The sequence below is a fragment of the Brachypodium distachyon genome, chromosome 4 (genome assembly GCF_000005505.3).
Source record: "Brachypodium distachyon strain Bd21 chromosome 4, Brachypodium_distachyon_v3.0, whole genome shotgun sequence".
Lineage (NCBI taxonomy): Eukaryota > Viridiplantae > Streptophyta > Magnoliopsida > Poales > Poaceae > Brachypodium > Brachypodium distachyon.
In genome coordinates, this window is record NC_016134.3 from 25181549 (window position 1) to 25208303 (window position 26755).

The 26755-nt window shown below is 47.0% G+C and overlaps 1 long non-coding RNA gene across 2 annotated transcripts; it reads left to right on the forward strand.

The window, feature by feature from the left end:
* Positions 1-19287: 19287 nt before the first annotated feature.
* Positions 19288-21936, forward strand: LOC104584583. 2 transcript variants are annotated; one of them, XR_732368.3, is made up of 5 exons: positions 19289-19752; positions 19998-20119; positions 20228-20384; positions 20628-20931; positions 21661-21936. It is a non-coding gene; the product is annotated as an uncharacterized LOC104584583 (long non-coding RNA). The 2 variants fall into 2 exon arrangements; XR_001407491.2 differs by having other exon boundaries at positions 19288-19752; positions 20228-20931.
* Positions 21937-26755: the final 4819 nt, after the last annotated feature.

Sequence of the window (26755 nt, forward strand, 5' to 3'; positions counted from 1 at the left end):
TCAGATTCTTACCGAGCCCAAGATGCTGCAATTTTTTTTTCGAATTGCACAAAAAAAAGACATAGCACAGATAGAGCACAGGTAACCCTCCTACCTCACAGCCCCCGGCCACAGAAGGGTCGATGCCAAGCTTGGGTGTGAGCACTCTTCCACTCCACGATGCAGCTACTGCGTGATGCGTGTTGCGGGGAACCCGGCAACGGCACGGCCCCGTGCCGGAGTGATCCGGCTTCGGGTTATTGTTTTCGAGGCTCCGGTAGCCCCCTACTCACAACCAAGGATGGAAAGAGACTTCTGTGCACCTAGAGCAGGAGACAGAAGAAAGAACATGCAAATAATCGAGGCAACTTGAAATTGAGAGGGAACCACTTATCTTTATTCATAGAAACTAGCGGATTACAATCGGAGGTTGCCCGGCTACACTAGTTTGAGAGGCATGCTGCCGGAGCATCACCTGTGGGTCAGGCTCCGCCGCTTCACGGGTAGAACTTGCGAAAGTGCTCAAGGTTCCAACTGTTTTGCAGCGGCAAGCCTTCTTCGGTTTCTAGCTGGACAACCCCCGGCCTGGTCACCTGCACTACCCGGAAGGGGCCCTCCCATTTCGAAGACAGCTTGTTCCCGGCCTTCGTTCCTTGTATCCGGCGAAGGACAAGGTCTCCGATCTCGAGCTCCCGGGGACAGACTCACCTGTCATGGTAACGGCGAAGTTTCTGCTGGTAGCGTCCGGCTCGCACAGCAGCCCGGCATTGAAGTTTTTCGATGAAGTTTAGATCGTCAACCCTCTGCTCGTGTTGGCCGCGGTTGCCGTACGCGCGTACCCGAGGGGATCCATGCTTGAGCTCGAGGGGCAGCACCGCTTCTGCCCCATAGACAAGGACGAAAGGAGTTTCACCCGTTGCCCGGCTAGGTGTGGTCCTGATCAACCACAGCACGGGCTGGAGTTCCTCAATCCAGTGCTTCTCGTGGCCTTTGAGCTTGTCAAAGGTTCGCGTCTTGAGCCCCCACAGCACCTCTGCGTTGGCCCTCTCCGCCTGCCCGTTGCTCTTCGGGTGAGCAACAGACGCGAAGTGGATCTTGGTGCCCATGCCTTCGCAGTAGGCTTGGAACGACGTGCTCGTGAATTGCGTGCCATTGTCAATAATGATGCCGTTAGGCACACCAAACCGGCACCCAATGCCTTTGAAGAACTTGATGGCCGCCTGAGCGGTCACCTTCCGCACTGGTTCCACTTCTTGCTTGATGAAATCTTTGCACTCATGTGCTTGCCGGTGGATCTTCTGCTTGACGGGGCGGGCGTCTGGACGCACCACGAGTCGATGCTCGATCACCTCCCTAGGGACTCCAGGAAGGTCCGACGGTTCCCAAGCGAACACGTCGGCATTCTCCCGGAGGAAAGTGATGAGGGCGCTTTCCTATTTGGCATTGAGGTTCGCACCGACGATGAGGGTGCGTTCCTTGTTGTTGGCTTGGAGGGGCAGCTTCTTCACCTTGACGGCCTCCTCCTTGAGCTTCTGGCCCTTGCCGGGGCGCGAGCTCGAGCCTGCGCCTCCCCCGGCAAACTCCAACGGGGTAACACGGGCCTTCTTCGCTGCGGGGCCATCGCCCGGCAGCGAGCCTTCACCTCCGGCAACGCCTTCGTCACCGGAGTCGGCCGTGGCGGTAGCCCTGACGACCTCGCCAACGCACCAAGCTACATCTTTGAGATCGCACCTGATGGAGAGGACTCCGTACGTTGACGACATCTTCATCACGCCATAGGCGCAATGAGTTGCCACCATGAACTTGATCAGCGCCGGCCGACCAAGGATCCCGTTGTACGGCAACAGATTGTGCGCCACATCGAACACAAGGTGCTCGGTCCTGAACGCTTCCCGGGACCCGAAGGTGACCGGCAGCGTGATGCGCCCCAGGGGTGGCACGATCCCGGGGTTGACTCCCCGGAACGGGTCAGTGGGCTTCACCTGCTCCAGCAGCAGCTGAAGCTTCTCCACCAACTTGGCGGACAGGAGGTTCAACCTCGCTCCGTTGTCCACAAGCACCTTGGTCACCGTCATGTTGTTGATGATCGGTGAGACCACGAAGGGTAAAACCCCTGAACCCAACTGCCGGGCTGGGTGATCGTCGGCGCTGAAAGTGCTCGGCACGTGCGACCACTTCAGCGGCTGCTGCGCTTCCACGTCCGATGACAGCGCGCACACCTCCCGGGTGAGGCGCTTCACCGCCGCATGGGATGAGAGAGCGTAAGCTCCCCCATGGATGCAGGTGACGCTGCGGGGCTCCTGGAAGCCGGGCTCGTCGCCCCCGCTGTAGTCAGACTCGCGTTGCTCCTCAGCGGGAGCCTTGTCTCGTCCCCGGGGAGGGCGCTCCCTGCCAGCACCGGCTTGGCCGCGTCCCCCCTAGGCTTCCTCCCTCCCGGCGTCTCCGCTCTGGGGTCGTTCAGGCAATCCCAGGAGAGATGCCCGATATCGCCGCAGTTGAAGCAGGCGTCAGGTGCTCGGCGCTCCTCGTGGCGCTGCTCGCGCTTCTGCTTGATACCCTGCAGCATGTGGCAGTCCTGCACGTCGTGGGTAGCGTTGGCGTGGATGGGGCAGCGGGACGCGTCGCCCTGCTTGCCGCCAGACCCGCCAGCGGGCGAGGCCTTTTTCGCAGGCCTCGAGGCAGCCCCCGACTCCGCAGCGAGGACTTACTTCCCGTTGCGCTTCCGGGAACTCTTCTTCTGCGAATCCTTAGCGGGGCTCGCGGCAGCCTTAGCTGCAAGTTTGGGCGCCAAGCGCCCTTTCTCGGCCATGGCACACTTGTGCACCAGGGCGTAGAGATCTTACGTCGTCCGGATCCGATGCGTGCTCAACTCCCACATCTTGGGGTCACGGACGTTGATGGTGAAGGTGCACCTTTGTTTCAGTTCTTCCTACCACCCTCAATCAGATGGGCAAACTGAGAGAGTGAATCAGTGTTTAGAAACTTATATGCGTTGCATGGTTTCCAATCTCCTACAAAATGGTGTTCTTGGCTACCATTGGCTCAATTTCACTCTTCCCTGAAAGTGTCTTATTTTGAGGCCATGTATGGTTTCCCACTCCCACTTATTTGTGAAGAAGCTGTTTCTGGACCAGTGGATTTGGAAGCTAAACAGTTCCTGGAAGCTAAACAGGATATGCTCACTCAACTAAAACAAAATCTCACTCAAGCTCAAGCACGTATGAAAAAGTATGCTGATCTTAAGCGAACTGAAAGGACATTGAACATTGGTGATATGGTCTATCTCAAGATGCAGCCATATCGAATGGCAGCATTTGGTCTGCGAGGTGCCATCAAACTCCAAAGCAAGTATTATGGTCCATTTAAAGTTTTGTCCAAAATTGGTAATTCTGCTTATGAAGTGACCCCTCCCGTACAGGGTTCGATCTCTGTGCTTATAGTCCTAGTCCTTGAATCAACTCACTAGCACACATAGTTCAAGATGTAATATCAAGAAACAAAGGTCGAGTAATTTTATTACATCGTCATCATCCAGAACTTTACAGTACTTACAACTTTGCATAACCACTCGGGTTAGCATTTAAAAATAACATAAATTGTTCAGCAGCGGAAAAGCGAGGGAAAAATTGAGCCAATTCAACGCCACAGAGAGCGCATGTTGGAATGCAGGCTCGTGACCCAACAACGTAACCTTACTCGTCGTCAGAATTTCCTGCAACAGTTTAAAGGATGCAGCCACTAGGGTCAATACATTGAATGTATTGGCAAGTTCACCGAGGATTATAACAGATCCTAACAATTATATGCAATTATTGGCTATGTGGAGATCAGGCTTTTTGGCATGGAAGCAATTAACATAACATTTTTATCCTACTACAATTGAATTTTACAGTATAATAAATCTATTGGACATCGGGTAGACACACCGATGCTCCTATTTAATTCTAAGGACATTGAGTAGACACATCAATGCTCCTAGCCCAAGTTTAAACCATTCATTTTATTTAGAAATTAGAATGAGTGAAACCTGACTCAGTTTCCATATCCAACCGCTCATAATTCGTCCATAACCGGGGACACGGCTAAGTACTTAGTTTTGACACTCTCGAGAGGTTGTACACATTCCCCACAAGAAACCGATGGGTTAATCCCTTGCTGTCCTCAGAGTAGAGTAGCAACGGCGTCGATTTCGAGATTTTTAGAAGTAATCCCCTAGACCACGAGAGAATCACGCTCCACCTACACGGCTACATCATTACAATTCTTCGGGTTTAGGTTCATACAACATACTCTATTCTCGCCATTGCCCATATAGCATGTGGTTGTACTGGAAGCAATTTAAATAGGAAACCCAATTCAGCCTCTGGTTACCCAGGGTGGCATTTTGCGGTTGCAACGCAGGCGCTCCCTGAATCCACGGGAGAGACGACCATGGACGCTCCTGAAACCATGGAGATACGACTCAGCAGGCCCCATAGATATGGACCTGACGTCGCGTACATCCAACGTACTCAAAGCCGCCCACCCAGGATGGTTCATTAGGGGTTTGTTTTAACCATACTTCAAAATAACATTTTATACCAACAATATTTCTAGAATGAAAGTGGTTCCCTCCCACGTGTATTTACTTAGCACGGCTAAGCGTGAACTAATTCGATGGCTATTGATGGGGATATGATGGCGAGGAAAATCTACTCTATTAGGACAACATAGCTAGCATAAATATAATAATTTAATCCTAATGCAGTTCTACAAACAACGACTAATGCATATAGGAATAAAATAAGTGCGATGATAGGTGATTCATGATCAAGATGAACTTGCCTTGTCCAAGGTTGTTGTTGTTCTCACACTCGTCGCAAAGACAGGGTTCGCACTCCGTAAAATCTAACCACAAAACGTATAACCGAAATAAACAACCATCCAATACATACAAGCAGTCAAAAGAAATATGCCATGATGCTATGCACATGATGCAACCTAAAATTTGTTCCTGTCACAAAATAGCTCGTTTAGTGATTTAAATCTACGTGGTGAAATGTTAGGATCATGTTCATGGGGTGCAACTTGGAAATCATTAAAATAAGCCAGTTTAATCCATTTTAAGCTAGATTATACCAACGTTGGTGGTACATTCATTTTTTATACGTAACCAATTTTTCCTCTGGCTACACTGGGTAGAGGGTTCCTCTAAGAAATTTTAAGAGTGGATAAATCGTCCAAAATAATTTTAAATCAATTTTTAAGTGATTACGTTCATAGTGGAGCATTCTGTCACTTGGTCCTGTTTCAGTTGCCAAAAATGAAAAAAACATTGTCCCAAAAGATTCTACATGTCATGAGGATTCCAAAAAGGTGGGGATCATCAACTTTGGCCAAACGGTTCAAAAGTTATGAGTGTTTGAAGTTTTAGGTTTTTTTTGCAATTTTACCATTTAATTCATCCGGGAAATAAAATTTACATTTTATACATTGCCACGTGTCACCCTTTGATTCGTCGGTACCGGTTCGATTAAAATGATTTAATCTCGGCCGTTGGCCGAGATCCAACGGTCGAGGGGCGTCAGGCTCACCTCCGGTGACCCTAGGGTTCCGGCAGCGGTCTCCGGCAGCGGCGCAGTTCGGGCGGGGGCGGCGGACGGCGTTCCGGCGGTCTTCGGGCGTCGGGGAGGACATGAAGCGACCGCCCCCTTACTAGGGTTCGATCTCTATGCTTAATTGTGCTAGTCCCTAGATCGACTCACTAGCACACACAGTTCAAGATGTAATACCAAGATACAAAGGTCAAAAGTACTTTATTACATCATATCATTCAGAATTTAATTGTACTTACAAATTTGCATAACCCCTTGGGTTAGCATAACAAATATTGTTTCAACATATCAAAAATAATGTTTCAAAAACTTGCAGCGGAAAGATAGAGCAAATGGGCCACAACTACTCCCAAAGGAGAGAGCATGTTCGAATGTAAGCACATGACCCAAAGAACATCGATGAACCTCACTCTTCGCCAGATTCACCGGCATTATTAATTGCAGCCACTACGTGGTCAATACATTGAATGTATCGGCAAGCTAATCTAGAAGTTATAACAGACCTAACAATGTACATGCATAATTTAACTAGGTGGGGTTTGGCTATTTGCATAAAAGCATCAATGTTTCATCCTATCATCTTTAACCAAAAAGTTTTATTTCTATTGGACACGGGGTAGACACACCCATGCTCCTATTAGCCTAGAGCACATTGAGTAGTCACTTCAATGCTCCTACCCAGTTCAAACCATTCCTTTTATTAAGAAATTGGAATGAGTGAGACCATCCTAACAGCCCCCAAATCTAGTTTCTCAAAATTGTCCGTAACCGGGGACATGACTAAGTACTTAGTGTTAATCCCTTGCTGTCCTCAGAGTAGAGTAGCAACGGTATCGACTTCAAGAATTTTCAGAACATATTCCCCTAGACCACCTGAGGGACCCACGCTCCCACCTACACAACTACCTCAGTACAATCCCTCCGATCTGGGTTCATATTTCTTACTCCATCCAGCCAGAGCCCATTTAGCTTGTGGTTGTACTGGAAGCTACTAACCAGGAAACTAGTCCAGTCTTTGGTTACCCCGGGTGGCATTCCACATTTGCGACGCGAGCGCTCCTCGAATCCACGGGGAGACGTCCATGGACGATCCATCTCCGAATCCACGGAGACTCGACTCAAAGAGACCCATAGAAATGGACCTAACGTCGCATAACATCTCGAATACTCAAAGCAGCCCACCCAGGACGGTTCATTGAATTACTTGTTTTGCCATACACTAGGAAAACCATATTTTAATTCAATAACGTCACATTGTAATAATACCACCCACATATACTATCATAGCATAGCATTGTACTACCTACGATGGCAATTAGTGGTAAGGTCATGGCAAGGGTATCTTATACTACTAGGAGAATCATAGCTAGCATAGGTAAAATAATATTCCTATCAATGCAACTAATAAAAACTAGTGTATAATACAGTAATGGGATGATGGTCAAAGTGAACTTGCCTTGGTAGCAGTTGGAGTTGAAACACTCGTCACAATCACAAAGTTCGCTCTCCGAGAAAACTATACGAAACAAACAACACACACATACATAAACACACAATTCACATCACGATAAAAAAAGATATGCGATGATGCGATGCAACATGTGACATGAATTGGATTATTTTATTCGGGTGATCAACTGGTCCTAAGCATTGGTAATTAAAACAAATGCATTAGGGTTTTAAACAAAAAGGGCAAAAACAACTGATTAAAACGCTAAATTATAGTTTCATTGGCATCAGCCAAATAATTTAATTCAAAAAATTTATCTCTCTGTCCCAATGAACAGAGGTCATCAATACAAAATTTTGGGCACTGGTTTCACTTAAAAAGGATCTCTAATTAATTAGTTATGAATTAAATGGCATAAATGGCCTTTCTGTAAATTGATCATGATTCAAATATTCAAATTTAAATTTAAACAGTGTGAAAAGATTCTACAGGTTGAGAGCTTTCCAGAAAGGTGCGGATCATCAAATTTGGCCAAACGGTTTAAAAGATATGAACGTTTGAAGTTTCGGGGGCTTTTCTGCAAAATTGCCATTTTAATTATTCCGGGAATTAAAATTACATTTTCCTTTTTCTATTAAAGTGCCACGTGTTGTCCCCTGATTGGACGGTACTAGTTCGTTTTAAAGGGCTTAAGGGGTTCTAATCTTGGCCGTTGGCCAAGATCGGACAGCTGAGGGTGTTCGGGCTCACCTCCGGGGAAACTAGGTTTCCGGCGAGCGGCGTCCGGCGGTGGCGCGGTGCGGGCGGGGCGGCGGATGAGGTTTCGGGGGTCTTCGGTCGTCGGGGAGGAGACGAGCGTGCGCGGCGCGACGACACGAATCCCGTGACGCGGTCGGTGCGGCGAGACGAGGGCTGGGCTGTCGCCTAGGACGACGGTGGCGCGGGAGCGGGCTCCGGCGAGGTTGGGCGGCGCTGCTCCGGCTGTTAGAGTGCACCAAGGACAAATCCGTGCGCGTCAAAACGTGCGCAATGTCGAGGCGGTCCAGAAATTTGAGGTCTCGGACGGGGAGGCTCACCGGCGGTGTCGACCCGAAGCGAAACGGTGGCGGCGGGGTTCCTTGCTCCGGCGAGTAAATCCGGTGGCGTGGGCGCGTGAGAGTGAGGGAAAACAGAGGGGAAAGAGAGAGGGGGGGCTGGGCTTTATAGGGGTGTGCTCGAGCAACTTCGGGAAGCACGGAATCGGCGGATTCCGGAGATGGCGGCGCGGCGAGTCCGACGCGGTTTCGATGGCGTGACGCCGCATTCCATCCGGGACGAAGCCTGACAGGAGGGCCCACCTGTCAGCGACGGGCGCGGGCGAAGCTGGGCCGGGCCTGTCTGGTTTTCCCTTTTTTTTCTTTTCTTTTTTTCCTTTTTCTGATTTCTTTGATATCTTTTGATTTTGAACTCCAAATTTATCCAAATAAATTCCAGAAAATTTGTAAAATCATATAATAATATGATTCAACTTTTGGGACTAATTTCCCTTCCAAATAAAATATATAAAAATACATTTTCCCTATAAATGCTTTTAAGGCTTTATAACTATTTAAATAAAATAGTGTTTCAACTCCCAATAATTATCCAAAAATTATAGGAAAAATTATTTATGCAATAAACCCCTTTTGTAGTTAAACCCTATTGGTTTAAAGATCCAAAACTCAAATGGGTGAAACCCTAGGGTTTAAAATGAAGTAGAAACATTTTTAAAGCCTTTTTGGAATTGAAATTTGAATTCAAACATGCAAATGTGGCATGATGCTCATGGATAAAATGCACATGAAAGAGTTTGAAAATTTGGGATGCTACAGGACGTCGGCGTGGGCGGCGCGGCGAGGCGGAGATGATGACGCGCACGGCTTGGCCGGGGTTGACGTCGAGGACAACGACGAGCGGCGGCGGCAGCGCCGGAGCTTTGGCAAGGTCGGGCGGACGGCGTCTGGGGGCTACGAGGCACCAAACACAGAAATTCTCGCGTCAAAATGTGTGCAAGGATGAGAGGAAGAATAAGAACCCGAGCGTGTGGACCGAGGCTCACCGTGGAGTCGACGGCGACCGAGGAAAGCCGGCGGCATGGGCGCGAGTGGAGTGACGGGGTGCGAGGAAAATGAGAGAGGGTGAGGCCCTCTTTATAGTGACGCAGGACGTGTGCTTAATGGCCTGCTCTAAATCGCGGATTGAAGACGAGCAATGAAGACGATGCTCGCTAGATTCCCGGCCGAGGTTGAAGACGATTGACAGGTGGGCCCCACCTGTCAGTGACTGCGGGCGCGCGGGCGGCTGCGCTGGGCTGGGCAGGCTGGTTGCTGGGCCGGCGCGCGGGTGCTGGCTGGGCCGGTTTGGCCCAACTTGGCCAGGCCAGTCTGGTTTCCTTTTTTTTGTTCTTTTTCTTTTCTCTTTTTCTTTTTCTGTTTTTCCCTTTTATCTTTTGATTTTGAACTTCAAAAGACCCTAAATAAATTCCAGTAATTTGTAAAATCATATCCTTTAATACCAAAGCATCTGTGACTTGATTCCTTCCAAAAGCAAATTATTAAAAATAGTTTTGCTTAAATAGTTGCCTCTAGTGCAATAATATTTAGAAATAAAATAGTTTTTCAACTCCAAAGTAAATTCCAAAAATTATGGGGTAGCTTATCTTCATGCAATAAACCCCTTTATATTGACAAAACCACATGGGTTGAGAAATTCCAAAGAGGTAACAAAGAAGGTTAAAAGGCAAAAGCTTAATAAAAAGATTTTGAATTTTGAATTCTTGGTTTAAAATGCTCAAAGTGCATAAATGGCATGATGCTTATGAGTGCAAATGCGTGATGCAAAGTTTGGGAAAAATTGGGATGTTACAGCTTACAAACTCCAGTTTCCTTTGGGCATTAAGATCCATCCTGTTTTTCACATTAGTCAATTAAAGAAACATCTGGGTCCTAAAGCTGTCCCTAGTCCATTCCTTCCTTTGGTCCAAGATGATGGTACTATCAAGATGGCTCCCCTTGCTGTGCTGCAAGTTCGTCAAATCCCTCACCAGAACCTTCCTTTTGTTCAATGGTTGATTCATTGGGAGAATTTGACTCCAGCAGAAGCTTCATGGGAAGATGCTGATTTCATCAAGGAGACTTTCCCTACATTCTTTCGGGCAACTGTGGAAACCTAGGCACATCCGGACGGCGTTTCTTGAGGACAAGAAACTTTTGAGGAGGAGGTATTGTCGGTACCTGACGACCAGTGACACTAGAGTAACATTCAATTAACTCTCTGCCTGAAGTAGCGATGATCTGAAGATCGACGGATGAGATGAACTACAGTTATTCTTACTTTTACTGTTGATGAGATGAACTACAGTTATTCTTACTTTTACTGTTGCTATAATGCCTTTTCTTACCGCTATAGTCAGCCTATATAAAAGGCCAGCCCTGCGCTGTGTAACCTATCGTTTATTCTGCTATTTGCAATTACTCAAAAACATATATACAATATGTAGATCGGAGAACTAGATCTCGATCCCCAACTCGCAATTCGTGTCAATTCTACCTGCTAGATTGATATTAGGACCTGACATAGGGGCACTGGGAGGACCTGATGTCGTCACACGGTGCTCCGACACCGGGGGCGTGCGGTCACGGCCCCCTTTTAGGTTCGGTAGGGGCGTCGGGGTTCGCCCTGGCAATCGCCGGCTCGGCCGATGAGGCCCTGCTGGGCCGGCGAAAGGATGTACTAAAAGTGCGCGCTAATCAAGGAACAGATACACGCACGCTTTTACCAGGTTCGGGCCACCTGAAGGTGTAAAACCCTACGTCTTGCTTGTCTGAGCTGATATTGGTTGTGAATCAAGTGTTTACAGGTTGCCGGGTAAGTTCCCGGGTACTCTCTCCCTTTGGCTAGGTATTCCTTACTATTCTCTGCTAATGCTAGAGGCTAACAGTGGGCTGATCGAACTCAACCGAACCCTACCGTCTAGTGGAACCAACTGAGATTCCAACCCTTTGACCGTTGGCGGGGGTCCTCCTTTTATACTCAAGGGGGTGCCACAGGTGCCACGGTGCATGGGCTACAAGTGTCGAGCGGGAAGGCATACAACTCCCCCCGGTGAGCTGGTGGCACGCATGGACGCCACCTCCACCGCTAGGGGTCTAAAACCCTAGGGTAGGATTTGACAGCCACTTTTCACTTGATCGGACGGGTAACGCCCCGTTGGTCGGCTCATCCAATGAGCCGTGCGCCTTACTCCTTGCCCCGGTGGGGCCGTGCACCCCACGCCCGCCCCGCGCCCGCGTGGCGCTGTTGATCTGCCTACTGGGCCCCACGCTTGAGGCGGGGGCATGCGCCCGGGAACTCCCTGTCCCGGCAAGTCGCTCCCCGGGAAGCGCCCGGGCCCAACGCACCCGGGAAGCGGCTTCCCGGGAGGTGCCCAGGTGGGAATATTCCTCGAAGCCCCACTAGCCCTTCCGGGCTGGTAGCTTGCCGGACTGCTCGTAGCCGCTGCCCGGGATGAAACCTTCCCGAGAACTCGGGGACGGGGCCCACGCGTCGCGCAGCGGTGGTCCCCGGGTGCCACTGGTGCGACACCTGCCGTAGCGCCCATGCATCTGCGTGTCTTCATCGTTGCCGTTCGTGTGTCGTGGATCGTTGTCGTTCGCGTTTTTAGGCCATACTCGGGTACTCCCTAAGAGCATCTCCAGCCGGCCCCCTAAACGGGCTTGGGGGCGGATTTTCTCGTGTTGATTAGTTGAAGTAGAATAGAGATTTAAGAAGTCAAGTCCTTTGAGAGCAACTCATGTTCATTCTCCTCTCGGCGCCTCCTCTACTCCCTCTTTCCCAAACCCTCCCTCTCTCTCGCCCTAAACCCTCCCGCCGACGAGACCATGGTTGCCGGCGACGCTCACGCTCGAGCAGGACGAGGCCCTCCACGAGCACGAGTACCCGGCACCGCCGGATTGCCGGCTGCCGGCGCATTGGACGCTCAGCATCGGCAGCCTCCCGATGCCACCGGTGCCAACGGGTCGTTCCTGGACCGCCGCCATCAATGCCCATTGGTGGCACGGGCTGACGGTGGCGGAGCATGATGACCCCGGGTGGAACCACGCCACCAGGGCCAACTGGGCAGCGTTCTTCGTCGACCGCCATGCCGTCGACATCGCCCGGTACGAGGGCCCAGGCGAGCGCCCGCCGTCGGGTCGATTCAACATCGACGGCTGGCAGCGGTTCTGGAGCGAGCGCTCCGTGGCGGCAGTGCTCGCGCACATCGCCGCCGGCGATCACCCCCACCAGGAGACGCCCCCACCACCCCCACCGGCACCGGTACGGCGGCTCCGGCGCCTCCCGCTCCCCCGGCTCCGGCTCTTCCCGTAGCGACCCCTCACTGACGATGTGCATCAAGGAGGAGCCGGGGGCGTCTTCTTCCCGCCGACAGGGGCTGGAGCCGCCTCACAGCCACCTCCGCCTAGTCCGGCCAAAGCCGGAGCCGTAGTGGGCGCCGGCACCGGAGTACGAGCGCCTGGCGCTCGAATGGCGCCAGGACGGCGACCCTGAGGATTTCCCTGGGCTGCGGGCGGTGGAGCGCGCTAGCGAGCGCGAGGCCGAGGAGGCAAAACACCTCGGCCTCGCCATGACAGACGCCGAGGCGTTGGCGTGGAGCACCAAGGAGGCGGAGAGGGAGGCCGCCGAGAAGAAGAAGGCGGGGAAGAGGCCAGCACCGGAGGTGAAGACGGAGCCGATCGAAATCAGCTCCGACGAGATGTACCTCACCTACTTCAGCGAACTCAACGGCTAGGCGGTCTTTTTTTATTTTAGAATTATGTAATGAAAAAACTATATGTATAATTAAATTCCGCCGAGTTTAGTTAAATTTCACCTACTTCATTTAAATTCTGCCGAGCTTAGTTAAATTTTGTCTATTTTCAAATTTTGAGGGGTTTTAATTAGGGGCGCGGCTGGGTCACGGCGGAACCCTAAAATAAAACCGCCGGCACCCTCCCAAACGGCCTAAAAAACAGCTGCATCGATGACGGTGGATGCGAAAGGAGCTCGGCGGGCGGAACGAGCACATCGATTTCACGGTTAGTCCCCTCTCCCAACCTGGCATCTACGTGTGTTGTTGATTTGCAGCTCCAGGGGTTAGTGATCTCGTCAATTCCTTGCACTCACTTGTTTTGTCTGTCAATTTAGCCCCCGAGCGACTGTATGAGCGGCTGGGGGTGTCGATTTTTCTCCCGCGAGGCTGGGTTGCGGTGTTGCAAGCGATTTTAGTTGGAATCAAACCCCGTAATTCTAGAGCAATTATATCTAGATTTTAGGCTAGATTTGTTGCATGAAAAGTAGGGTTAAGCAGTTTTGTGTGATCACAAGTTGCATGAGTGGTTGATTTTTGTTGATACAAAATAGCAGTCAAAATGGATTAAGTTAGTACCTAGTAACAGGAGATAACAGCTAGCATATGGCTGTGTGGATGCAACACGGGGTGGATGGGTATTGGCTAAATAAGAGCTGTTTTTTTTCGTAAATTTTCTAGTTGAACTGAAGGCTTTAAGGCACTGTTTCGTTGTTTTCAGTATTTCCTTTTACACATTAATTCCACGATTTCCAAAAATGGGGTAATTTAGGATGGGCCTTGTGCTTGTTTTTGGTTATGTTTGTTCTGCAGCAGATATCATGAATTCAAACAAGGATGAAGCAGCAGGCGCGCTGAATAAGATAAATCTGTAGATTTAATTCCTCGATGCAGTAGATGAAAATCACATGCGGACCTAATTCTGCTACCTAAAATGCAGGAGTAGTTGCTCTAGGGGTTGATAACATGTTGCAGGTCTGTTTTTTGCCTCATCCCAAAAGTTGCTTTTTGTGAAGCCCCTATGCTAATCATCGCTGATAGTTTTTGTTTACACTGTATAATGTTTTGCAAGGGCCCAAGAATGCTGAGATCCAATGTAGGAGCCCCAGGGGCACAGGGCAAGAAGTGACCCCGCTGCTTTCATATTTTTTGAGCATGCAATGGGATTTTCAGTATACTCGCTCACACTACGCCATATAGTTGCCTCGTTGTAGTATAGTTTATTATGTATATGTTCCGATCTACCTATTTAGTCGCCTTTTTTCTTAACATTATACTCGACCACACCTGGGCTTGAAGTTGCTTTTTAACGTAGCTAATGTAGTTTGCTTTTGATTATTAATCGCTCACACACCGTCTTATAGTTGCTTCTTTCGTTTTAATATATCCGGCAGTAAGCGAATATAGGTGCATGCCTCAGCAGAATATAGTTTTTTTAATACAACTTTGTGTTTTAACCTTTTAGGTAACTTCTTAGGACCTTTTCTTACTTAGTTGCTTATACATATGATTAGCTTTTTCTTTGTCGCTTTTTCCTTCTCAATATACTTCCTCTCACACACACACACCTTGAAGTTGCTTTTTAACTTAGGTATTGTAGTTGCTTTTAATTATTTAGTTGTTCATGCAACGCCTTGTAATTGCTTCTTTTCAATATAGGCGGCAGCAAGCAATATGATTACACTTTTTGCATCTCCTACTAGTACACTTTTTTGCTTTATCAGATAGTTGCTTTTTCAACCCGTCAACTATGGACCAGAAATAGAATTACGTAGTCACTTTTCTAAAGCAATTCTTGCATCATTGAGCATTCAATTTTTGCTTTTTCATTTTTTTTTCTATTGTAATTAGTTGCTTGTTCAACCACTCACCTACTTTTTGAGTAAAAGTTGCATCTCTGTCAAAATTTTGAATTAGAAGTTGCTGCAATAGTTACACTTACTTTGCTTTTATCATATAATTGCTTTTCTGAGCCGTCAACCATTGGCTATAGAATGAACCAGAGTCAAAATCTGAAGCAATTTTCGCATCCTTGTGCATTCAGCTTTTTGCTTCACTCACTATTTTCTGTGATAATTAGTTGCTTTTTTCAACCACTCAACTATTTTTTAGTAAAGTTGCATCTACATAAAAAATTTGAATTAGAAGTTGCTACAGTAGTTACACATACTTTGCTTTTATCATATAGTTGCTTTTCTGAGCCGTCAACCATTCGCTACAAAATGTATTTTTAGAGACTCAAAATTTGAAGCAATTTTCACATTATTGAGCATTCATCTTTTCTTTTTTTTCTATGATAATTAGTTGCTTTTGTTTTTCAATAGGAGATTATTTGAGTAAAAATTTACATTGTCCAGTTATTTGGACAGGCTAAGGGCTTATTCAGTTTTCAGGATTATGAAATCATAGGAATAGGAAAAGTAGAGGATTAAGATGTCATGGGCACTTCAATCCTTAGGAATTTTCCATGAGGTCTCACCTAATTGTAGAATCCTTAGGAATTAGGCAATTTGGGACCAATCCTTTGGAATGTAGCACCTCAATTCCTATGAAACGAATGCTACACATAGGAAAATCCTAAGGTTTGAAATCCTATAAAAATTGACTCCTGCAAACTGAATGAGCCCTAACTGAATAATGTATCAGAGACTAACCAGCCTTTTCTTTTACAATAGGCATGAAACGAACAAAATTGAGGAAGAAGCTACGGGAGTAGCCGAAGATGCTGAAACTGGGGATTTAGTGAGAGGCGCAGTGCACATGATGGGCAACTTTCAATCGCAGAACCAGAGGGGGGGACAACAGCTGTTATTGACAACGCGCTGCAGGTTCAAACTCTGATCCCATGTGTTATAAAATCATCCCTCCATTTAGTTTGAATTTTTAGCTTCACTAATTCTTTTGGCTTGTCCAACATGCTGCATTATTTTTGCAGGTTGCACAACAGATGGTTGTACTTGTACCTAAGTAAAGACAACCTAGACACGCAGGCAAAGAGGTGAAATTTATCATTTGGGTCTACTTGATGTTTACATTATGGCCTATTTTTCAATGCCAGGCTCATAGTTGAGATCAATTGGCAATTCGTTTAGGTCTAAACCATCCATCTATGTGAAAACAGAAACATTACAACACAAAAACCGTTAAAAAAATTCTCAAAGTCACAACTAAGCATCTCTTCTAAAACTGCTTTTTACATATTTTAAAACACTATGCAAATGCAACTTTTAGGGGTTCCCTCTTTTTGATAGTAATGCTTTGACAAGTTAAAAGTCCACAATCTCATTTTTTTTTTGTTTGATTAGGTGCTTTTCTCTTTCGCCATGGAGGTGTACAGATCAAAAGAACAAGCAAGATGAGGATATGACTACGAAATGATCAAAATGCTCATATTAATGAAAATGTGTTGTGTTTTTAGGGGGGCGGTCGTTTCTGCCAATAACAAGGCAGTGTGGCAGATAAAACACTCAACTAATGCAGCATGTGGCTACAGCGTGCATGTTTTTTCTGTGAAACATAACTTGTGCTTTTGTGTGTCTGCCCAGCAACTTTTTTGCAAACACAACACTACTTTCAATGTTGAATCCCTGATATATTCCTGGAGCCTGGAGAAGGCTAATGTTGCTTGTAAAGATGAATGGGGATCCCAAAGTTGCTTCTTCTTCCTTTTGTAGTTAACAGTTCAGAGGAGCATCCCATTTTTTCAACAACTGGAAGATGCCCTTCTTCCCCTGGGGGGTCAGGAAACATGGACCTATGTAGGTGCATATGAACATTTATCTATTTCTGACCCAGATTTCAATCTAGGGGGTTCAGATTTTTCTTTTTGTCTATTTTGGTTTACACAAGCAATTTTAAGGGGGTATATGGTCTATGTGATTTTGCAGCAATTTGGGAGGCAAGACAATCCCAAACAGTCCTCGGGGGCAAAAGTGTTTTTTAGCTTGTGTTTGGTACAGAGAAAGGAGAGCTGGAGTACAGAGGAAAGAGCCCGTGGAGAAGTAGCTTTGCTTTTTCACCATTTTTGCTTGACAAGTGGCAACTTTCATCCTAGCTCAGGCTTGACGAGGCAAAAACCGCATAGGAGAGCCGTAGCGGGGATTTTTGCAGAGCGGATGGGCGGCGTGCCGTAAGGGACCAAATTTTGCCTTTTTAGGAAAAGGGAGCCGGTACCTTTTTTGGGTGTGCACCCTGGCATCCTTATAGTGCAAGGGCACCCTGTAGCACAGTCCATGTTTTTTTAGCTCTATATTATCCAATATTCTTTGTTCTCTTGCACCCTGGGCACCCTTATAGTGCAAGGGCACCCTGTAGCACAGTCCATGTTTTTTTAACTCTATATTATCCAATATTCTTTGTTCTCTTAATGACTACACAACAAGTATATCCCTGCTGTTTGGGCACAGGAAAACGTCTGCTGATGTGTGTGTATAAAATTGTTCTCTTCTTCAACGAAGGCTAGAGCATGAGTGGAGATGTCGGTGATTGATGCAACTGCTAATAGCATCCGCTTACCTTTGTGGAGATTATTATTTGGAGGAGCATCGGTATGGTTAGCAAACTGTTCTCAACACAGTAAAATTCCTTCAGTTTATTTTTATTTTTTGCGCAAAGTTTATTTTTTATTTGCCTGTGTTCAACGAGGAGCATCATCTAGCTACAGAGAGGCTCATCATGTAGGTGCTATATCAATGAGGATGAAGATTAACCAGACAATATGTGTCTTTTTTTGTTCCTAATATGTTTAAGTCGATATTGTTCGGTGTTTTATGTTACTTATTCATGGCATTGCTGAGTTCTTCACAACCCTCCACATCTGATTCTAATCCCCTTATGCTGAATCTTTGCAATTTCTTTTATTTCCTTACTCGATATAACGAATTTAATTTTAGATAGTCGAGCTGAAGGCTTTGGACAAGTTTGTGGGCACATGTGATTCTCTTTCGGTTGTTACCCTGATACCCTCCATATTGATATCAAGGTTAGCAAGGTCTGCACAAGTTATTGCAGGGGCACGGTGAGGGTGAAATATTGGATGTTGCTCATTCCGAACTTCAAGTAGAATTATCGATATCTTAATCCCGCTTACAAGTTTAATGTGCATTTTGAAGAAAATTGGACTATATGGTAGAATGAACCTATTGACTAAGAAGCTATACGACTAATGGATTATCATATCAGAGAAATACGATGCATACTATCACCCAATGGGTGCTTCCCTTATTTAACCTCGTGCCAGTTTGCTAAATTTGACCAAGGAGGAGCAAATATAGTGCATTCGGCACGGAGAAGGTAATTTTCCTATGTATCCTTGGTTTTTCTACGTGGTCCTATTTATTTGAAATTGGTTATTGTTTTCTTAGATTTGACTGTCATCTAAATATCCTGGGAAGAAAGAGTCATGATAAGGCAAAGGAAACTGCAAGTAAATATTCTCTCTTCTTTGATATATGAACTCTTATTATCAGTGGATACATAGCTCAGGAGTATCTATACAGAGGTGAAACCTCCAATAAATCAGACATATATATAGTTTAGGTCTGTTAATCCTGGAGACAACCACAGGAGACAAGAATTGTCCCAGCAAGGAACCGTCTGCAGAGCAATTTATTAAAAACGTGAGCAAAATATTACTTAATGATTCGAAGACTAAGATTTACTAGCAGAGAGTGCCGGTGCGAGACAAAAATGACAATAGTATCTAAACCACTGAGGCACCGGGAATGGGAGAGCTCAGGGTGGCATTCGGTTTTCGGTTCGGTTCGGTTAGATTAATACGATTTGTATACTTCGGTTAATGGTTACGTATAAAAATACGGTTCGGTTCGGTTATACCATTAATTTTGGTTCGGTTTCGGTTATAATCAAATTAACCAAAATTGACGCGAATTTTTGAGCAACACATAAAATTTGTAAGCATGTTTGACACAGAAGGACGTGCTTTCTTGATCGAGGTACTTGCTGTGATTCTACTGTTGGCTGCGCCCGAGAATGCCCAGAGTCAGCCCAAAACTGCCTCTTCCAAGACCATGTGTGCTCAAAATCGGTCCATCTTGCCATAGAGCCGGCCCAATAAGCCAGGAAAAAGCAAACAAAAAGAAGCAGCAGCTAGGAATCGAAACACTGGAACACAGGATCACTCGAAAGGCACAGACCACTTGGTTACTAGTTAGCTTATGTTAGGTACTGCACCTTCCATTATATATTGTTTTGGTTTTCTTTGGTTTAACCGAAAACCGTTCGGTTTTAACCGAAAAAAAAATCCAAACGGTTAGGCATTTTGAAAACCGGAACCGAAACCGTAACCCGGAAAACCGGAAAACCGGAAAAATTCGGTTCGGGGGGTTGGGGTGGGCTCGCGTGCCCGCCCGCTTTGGCCTGCGCCACACCACTTGCTTCGCCTTGGTGTTTGGTTCCTCCAGGTCGACGGCTTTTCCCTTCGTCCTCTCTCTCTCCCGCTCTTGTTCCTCGACCACCACGGCCGCTGCGCCGCCGACCGCCCTCGCCAGCCCGCCTCCTCGTCGTCCAGCCTATCTCACCTCCGCTGCCGAGGAGGCTCGTGGGCCTCAGGTCTCCTGCTACTCTCTAAGGCAGTCGCCAGCGACGTCCCGGCGCTCGCGAAGGAGAAGACGCCGGCATCGGCCACCAGGACGCTGCTGCCCTTCGACGATGGCAGAGGCAGCGTTCGGAAGCAGAAGAAGCCGCGCTGGTGGTGGGTGTGGCCGTCGGTTAGGCAATGGGGCTCCATGTTCTTCCGACACAAAAAGAAAAACGCCCCTCGAGCATTCTTTCTCTATGGGCAGGTTCGGCCTTGGCAGTGCCTTGATCTCAACCGCCACGAGTCGGACCCGATCCCAGTCTCTGAGGTACGGATTCTACCTCCTCTCTGCCCTAACTGATCCGTGTGATTGACTTCGTCCTGTGATTATAATTTTGTGATGGTGCCTGCTTCCTGAAATACATTGAACTGAGGTTGCACACAAGGTGTTTGTGAGATTGCTTAGCTGCTTCCTGAAATCATGTTAGAGCACAGTGTGCTGTATTAATTTGTTGGTTGATGCATGGTTCGTGCATGTTGAGCCTCTGATCCCTGATGCAATGTCTGGTACAGCTTTTCTCTGCATGAACTGCCAAAATGCAGGCTGGAGGGCTCAAGAAAGTTTATGAGATTGGAAGAATATTCTGGAATTAAGGCATCTCTACTCGTCATCATCCAGAATTTACCACTATGAAGTAAATAACTGTTCTTATTCTCTCATATGTTTCTTCCGTGCTCTTGCGTAGCTTAAAAGTTTTATCTCGACCGTTGCATTTTCCATGTTCCTTTCCCTTCACTTGCAGAATGTGCTACTTTAAGAAAGGTCTGAGTCGTTGCCTTATATTTGGAAGCTAGATGTATGAAGCATATTCAGGTTATGAAAGCATGATGAATTTGGCTCAAGAAATCGTAACTCGATGTGCTATGGCTACTCTTGGAAAGCTTAAGATTGATTACCAGGTAATGATTTTATAGTCAACTATGTCTGAGAATATATTGTGCTGCGATATATGAATGGATTTGGATTATCAGGACAAGTATCACAGCAAAATTATGTCATCATTTGTTGCTCATACTGCTGTTTTACTACACAACCTATTTTAGTTTTTTTTAATCTGTGTATGCATTTGTTCTTGCCATCAATGATAATGTACATGTTGTCTTGTGTTTGGTCTTCTTGCCTAACCTGGATGCTCTATGCAGATTGGCATTGGGCGCATGCGCACTCACACATTAGCATGTAAAGAACATCTATAGACATATGGTAATTATTCCTTTCACTCCTACCATTGTTTAGTATGAGCAGGGAACTGATTATCTCCCAAAAGACCATGGAGGAGGCAATCCATGCATCGTCTTGTCGAAGAAGCAACTGGATTGACTTCAATAGCTTTGGTGGTGTTGTATCTGCTAAAAATGCTGCAAAAGAACCGCTAGGATCGAAACAGCAAGCAGTGATAATACTTCATTGCAAGCTTGTTCATCTGCTGGACATGTTCTGAATGAGGTATTCCTCAGCTTTATTTCCTATAACTGGATTAGAACTTTACTCTTATGATGCAATGTAACTTCCTGAAGGAAGAAAATATTTTTGGTTCCTTAATTTGGGTTCAAGTCCATTTTAGACCTTCGGTATTTCGAAGACCCATTTAATCAGCCCTCAAATCAAGGGTTGGTCCAAGCAAGCATGCAAAATGGGATCCTACAAAAAGAAAGTGAAAAATAGTTTGGTAGTCCAAAGTCTGCAAGAATGGACTGTCATTCTGTCACTGGCTCTTGCCTTGTTATCAGTGTGAGGCTGCAGCCAGAAATCTACTTGCTAACATGCTATAGCTAGAGAGGTTCCTTTTGAATTACCACTTCATTCTTCTAGCTTAACATATCATTCTAGATTTTACTGTGTTGTCATGTGCTTTCTAGTAGACTGTCAGTTCAATTTTTTAGTTGCAAGAAATTCAATCTGCTTTGATTGTTCAGCTCATACAAGTTTCTGCAATGATCTGTGAAACACATAATTTTGCTGTTAATTTTGTTCACTTTAAGCTGACACAGGCTAAGATCAATTTTTTTAGATCTACAAGTGTGTGTTTTCCATAGCAGTGACTAAGTACTGTCTCAGAATTCCTTTTGTCAATATTATAGGAGATCAAAAACTTAAGAAGTACACTTTTTTTCATTCAAGATGGAATAACCTCATTTCTTAATGATTAACCAATATCATTTGTTTTTCTTACAGGATACTGAGGTTGCTGGTTTCATATAATATTTTTTTTGGTGAATCAATAGATCTGAAAATGGTTGCATGGACGCTGCAAGAGGAAGAAGATGATAAAGCTTTGATTTTCTTTGTGCCAATTTTTCTTTACCTTTTCCAGCATGTACAGTTGACAGCGTATGGGAAAAAGTGTGTAACAATTGTGCTGAGCTATTTTAAGCGGTTTATTGCAAAAATCTGTTATTTATTGCGAAATTGTTGAAAATAATCAATATATTTTAGCCATTTTAGGCATCAGATGCAGAGCAATTACTGTAGCTGGAGAGGCCTATTGGATTCAATATATTTATGTGGTCATAATTTTTTAATAAAAAAATTAAATTTTTTTTAGAACAAACTAAAATTAACTATGTAAACCTAAACGAGATGTGCTTTGGACCATGGCCCAAAAGAATTCGATAAAAAAATAACGGGCTGACAGAAATGGAGAACAATAGTTATCAGGCTGAAACTATGTGCGTGCCCATTTAGGTCGAATTTATAAATGGGCTGAAATTTTGGGCTTGGCCCATTTGGAAGACCATCTTGGACCGGGCTGAATTCGTTTTTTGACCATTTGATTTCGTCACAAATTTTGGCACGTCACACGTCTAAGTAACATCACATTTGTGGCTATCGTTTTAATTGGATACCGGTCTATGTTTTAGTTGCTAAAACCACCGGATTTACTTAATCCTTCGGTCGCTACTGTCTAAACCCGAAACTGACAGGTATGACCCACAGTCAGGCCAGCGTGTCTTGCCACTGTGTTGCCAGCATGGCGAGTGCAAGCCTCATCCTTCTTCTTCGAGCACCGTGGACAGGCCGGACTTGCCACGCAGCGCGTCAAGCACCTGCTCCGCTTGCCATCCTCCTGCAATCCTCGTAGTCTCGTAGCCCGCCGGAGTAGCCGCATCCTGCTGCCTTGAACCGCAGATCCGGCCCGCTTCCCTAGGCGCTCTCTTCTCAGCCCGCCTCGGCATCTCATCTGCCCGCCCCGCCACCGCCCGCCCCCAGCTCCTCGTCTGCAAGGCGCTGCCGTAGGACTCCGACGCTGCAGCCGTCACCATCCGCCGCACCGCCCTCTCCCACCTAGCCGGCGCCGCCGCGGCCGCCTTCGCGTGCCTCCCTCATGCTGCTCCTGTCGTCCCTGTCGCATGGAGATAAGGTTGCCGCTCTTCGTATCTCCCAACGACCGCCTCGCCAGGCGCCTCGACCACGCGCGCCACAACCGACGCTGGAAGAATCGGGGCCGAATCCCAAGGGGCCTACGCCGAGCAGAGCACCGAAGCGGGCCTACATAGCGGCGCCTGGTCGTGCGGGCGAGAGCCGCGGAGGCGACGACAGGGGCGGCGGGCGCAGGCGGCGACAGCGGGGGCGTGCGCGGGCAGAGGCGGCGACAGCGACCGCGCGCGCGGGCCGGCAGAGCGGCGGCGGTACGCACGGTTCAGAGCGACGGCGGCCGCCCGCGCAGGGGCAGCGCGCGTCGGGAGGCGGCGAGCGCGGAGGCGGTCGCGACGTCGAGGGGGCCATAGCTAGGCGGAGGGGCACGCGCTGATCGAGCTTCGGGCGGAGATGGAGGGGAGCTGTACGGCGGCGGCCATGAAGCGCCCAATAAGAGCCCGTTGTGGGAGCATCTCGGCAGGGTGCGGCGGCTGGGGCCTGGGGTACACTCGGAGCTCCAAAAAGCTGCCGTGGAGAGTAGCCAGAGTAAGCAGAGGCCTGTGGACTCCAAGACGTGCCCGTATTTCCACCGGAGGAGAGAGCGAGACCGGACAGGAGAGATAAATTGGTCAGAGTTGACGTGGCGCCAGCTAGGACATGACATGTGGGTCCGTCTCGTCAGTTTCGTGGTTATTCGCTAGCAACCGAACACTTGGTGTAATTCGGTGGTTTTTAGTAAAAAAAAACGTAGACCGGTACCGAATTGAAACCCTAGCTACTAATGTGGTGGTTTTTTGTAATTTACTCCACACAGCCACCTCAGATCTTACGTGTCCTAGCCAGACAGTTAGTGACCAAACAATTTCGTCATAGAGTTTATGACGATCATGTTTGGTCATAACTGTTTACAACCATTTCAACAAAAAGGTCATAAAGTGTCATTAGTGACAGTCCTTTTTTGACTATGTCCTTTTCATCGTAGGACCTTCATAAATTGAATATAGTGACGATTTTATGACAAAAACGTGGGGTCATAAATCAACATTTTTCTTGTAGTGTCTTAAGTCTGAACCCTGCTTGTTCTTGCTATTCTTGGTTGTAAACTCTTGATCCAACATGTAAAACTCATGTTCCTGTTTAGTAATGTTGGAGAACGCGGTAGGCTACGCTAGTACAAAATAAAAATTTTACCGATTCCATCCGGATCAATGCTGTAGATAATGGATCATGAGATTACCACTAGACGCGCAGACCCGTAGCGGAAGTAGAGTCGATGATGCGTATCGATGCCGAGTAGTCGTTCGGCCTGCTCCTCCTCGCCGATCCCACGAGCAGTTCGTCCAAGCGCCGCAGGTGCAGCGCCTCCGAGGTATCCACACGTACAGGGAGGAATTCCGTGCGGCGGACTGCTAGATCCGATCACAAGGTTTTGGGCGTGGAGGTGTGACGGCCGAGTATAACTCGCGTCTGGACTGGTGTAACCCTAGCCGGGTTGGCCTCCTCCACTTATATAGACGTCCCTAGTGGGCTCAACACTTGAGACCCGTTAGGAGTTTAAGCCCGATACGAGTTGGATCCCATCCAACTCGGTTCCCACCCCTTAAGCGTGTGACCCTTCAAGTTCGCGGTCAGTCGGACACGACTACGAGCTCGGACTACAGGCCCGAGTAACACCTTACTCGTCCACTGGCACCGACTCAAGTCGATAGTTGGTAGCGGCGCCTAGCAGCACGTGCCAACTCCCGAGTAACCACAAGGTATATTGACGAACCATACAATGTGTCATATGTAACATTCGTTTTGCCTCACGATATGTGTGTCGAGCTCAAGGCGAGTGCTTGTCATCCTTGTGGATAGCTCGACTCTCTTCTCGTTCCTGTGATACAGATTTCCGAACGGGTTAACACTTAACCCAAGTCGCATGGCCATGCTTTCCGACTCTGATCACTCGAGAGGGCCCAGATATATCTCTCCGAATAAGAGGGGCAAATCCCATCTTGATCAACCATGACTCGCATCATGCTTCTCAGCAAACCCGAAAACTACCTTTATAACCACCTCGTTACGGAGTAGCGTTTGGCAACCCCTAAGTAGGCCGATTCACATTCCAAGCTCATGCGATGACCACAGGTCTAGGACTGGCATATACATCGTACTTGAGACTAACAAATGACAATCATCTCGTTGTGTCTCAGTGCGGATCTGTCCTACTCAACAATCCCATTGTCGAGTCCATGCTATGAGTCGGCAACATCTTGCCCTATGAGTTGTGAAACATAGTCATCATACTGATTCACATTGCTAGTCTATGTTATGTGTCCGCATAATCTCAATGACCAGAGACCATTAGAACAACATCATAGAATACATAGTCTCACAAACAAAACACGTATTTATTGATACATATTAGTGATGATGTTCAAGGATAATAACAATAACTCATGAATACATAAGAAATAACATCATCACATGATTGCCTCTAGGGCATATCTCCAACAAGTAATATGTTCTAGTGTTTATTTGTGACTTATTTGCTGTACTAGATCATCTTCCCTGTCTCTAATAATGTTTATAATTCAGTTCTGTGCTGTTTGCTGTTTTTCCTGTTCATGTCATGTGTTGGTGTGATTTGTTCAAGAACTGTGCTTGTGCTCGTTCCTGCATTAGATCCGTGTTCATGTTATGTTAGTAGACGTCCGTGTGTTGTTTTTACTCAATAGATCATGTCCCCGCATCTTTTATTCCAAACTTCTAGCCAAATTCTGCTCTGTCCTTAATTCTGCCTCCCCTAAACCTGAATTCCTGTTGTTCTAATTCTTGATCTGTTAAGTAAACTTAATCTGATCTAATCCATGTCTTAAATCTTGCTTCTAAACCTTCTCTCGATCTAGTTCTTGCTGATCTTCCCTGTCTAAACACTTGCATCTAGCTAAAACCCTGCTTTTCCTAATCTCTGAACCTGTTCTACTTCTGTTCTGAACTTCCTGCACCTGTTACTTTTTACCTGCCTTGATTTGATTCTAGTTCTTGATCTAAATCTTTTCCCTGTCTATTGCTTGCTAAATCTTCTTGCCAAAACCTTAATCTTGCTATTCTCCCTTGTCTTAATCTCTGCATCTTTCTAGATTCTTTCCTGTCTTAATTTCTTTAGTTTTAAGTTTTATCTGTAAGTGTTGAAATTCAGTTTCGTTAGAAAGTCTGTTTTTAGATTGTGAACAGTAAACAGAAAATAATCAAAAACACAGTTCTAGCTTGTTTAAATTGTTGGTATTGGTTCTTAAACACCCCATTTGCTTGTTTAGCTAAAGACTGAGGATTAGAAACTATTGCACATTAATCCCTGTTTAGAACCTCATTTTATTACTGCTATTCACTACAAGTGTTGATCAGACGCTCTAGCGGAATGGCTGCGGTCAATGGATCAGTACAAGAAGGCGCGGACGGCTTCGACGCACCATCGGATGAGGATCTCAAGCCAGCCAAGGGCAGCCCAAATAGAATCGGCGACAGACACACACTTTTCGTAGAACAACAGGCCGAGATGAAACACATAGCAGATACTATTTGCATATCTCCTCGTCGCCCTTCTTCCCTCCCACGTCGATCCTCGCAGCTGCCGCAAACCGCTAGCGCCTAGCGCCGCCGTGGTGTCCGTCCTCGAGAAGGAATAAAGGATACAAACGATGCTCTCAACAGGCTGTCGTCGCGCATGCACGTGGTTCTCATGGATGCCTTCGGGAAGCCACTCCTCATCGTCCGTCGGGAGGTGAAAATGATCAGCCTGACGGAGCACCGCCATTGGACGAGACGAAGGCGACGGCGTCCTGCTCCGTCGTTGCGGCCGTGCTGCTCGGGATTTGGGAGCTGACGCCGCCGCTCCGCCCTTGCGGCCGCTCCCTGCCCCGCCATCGCG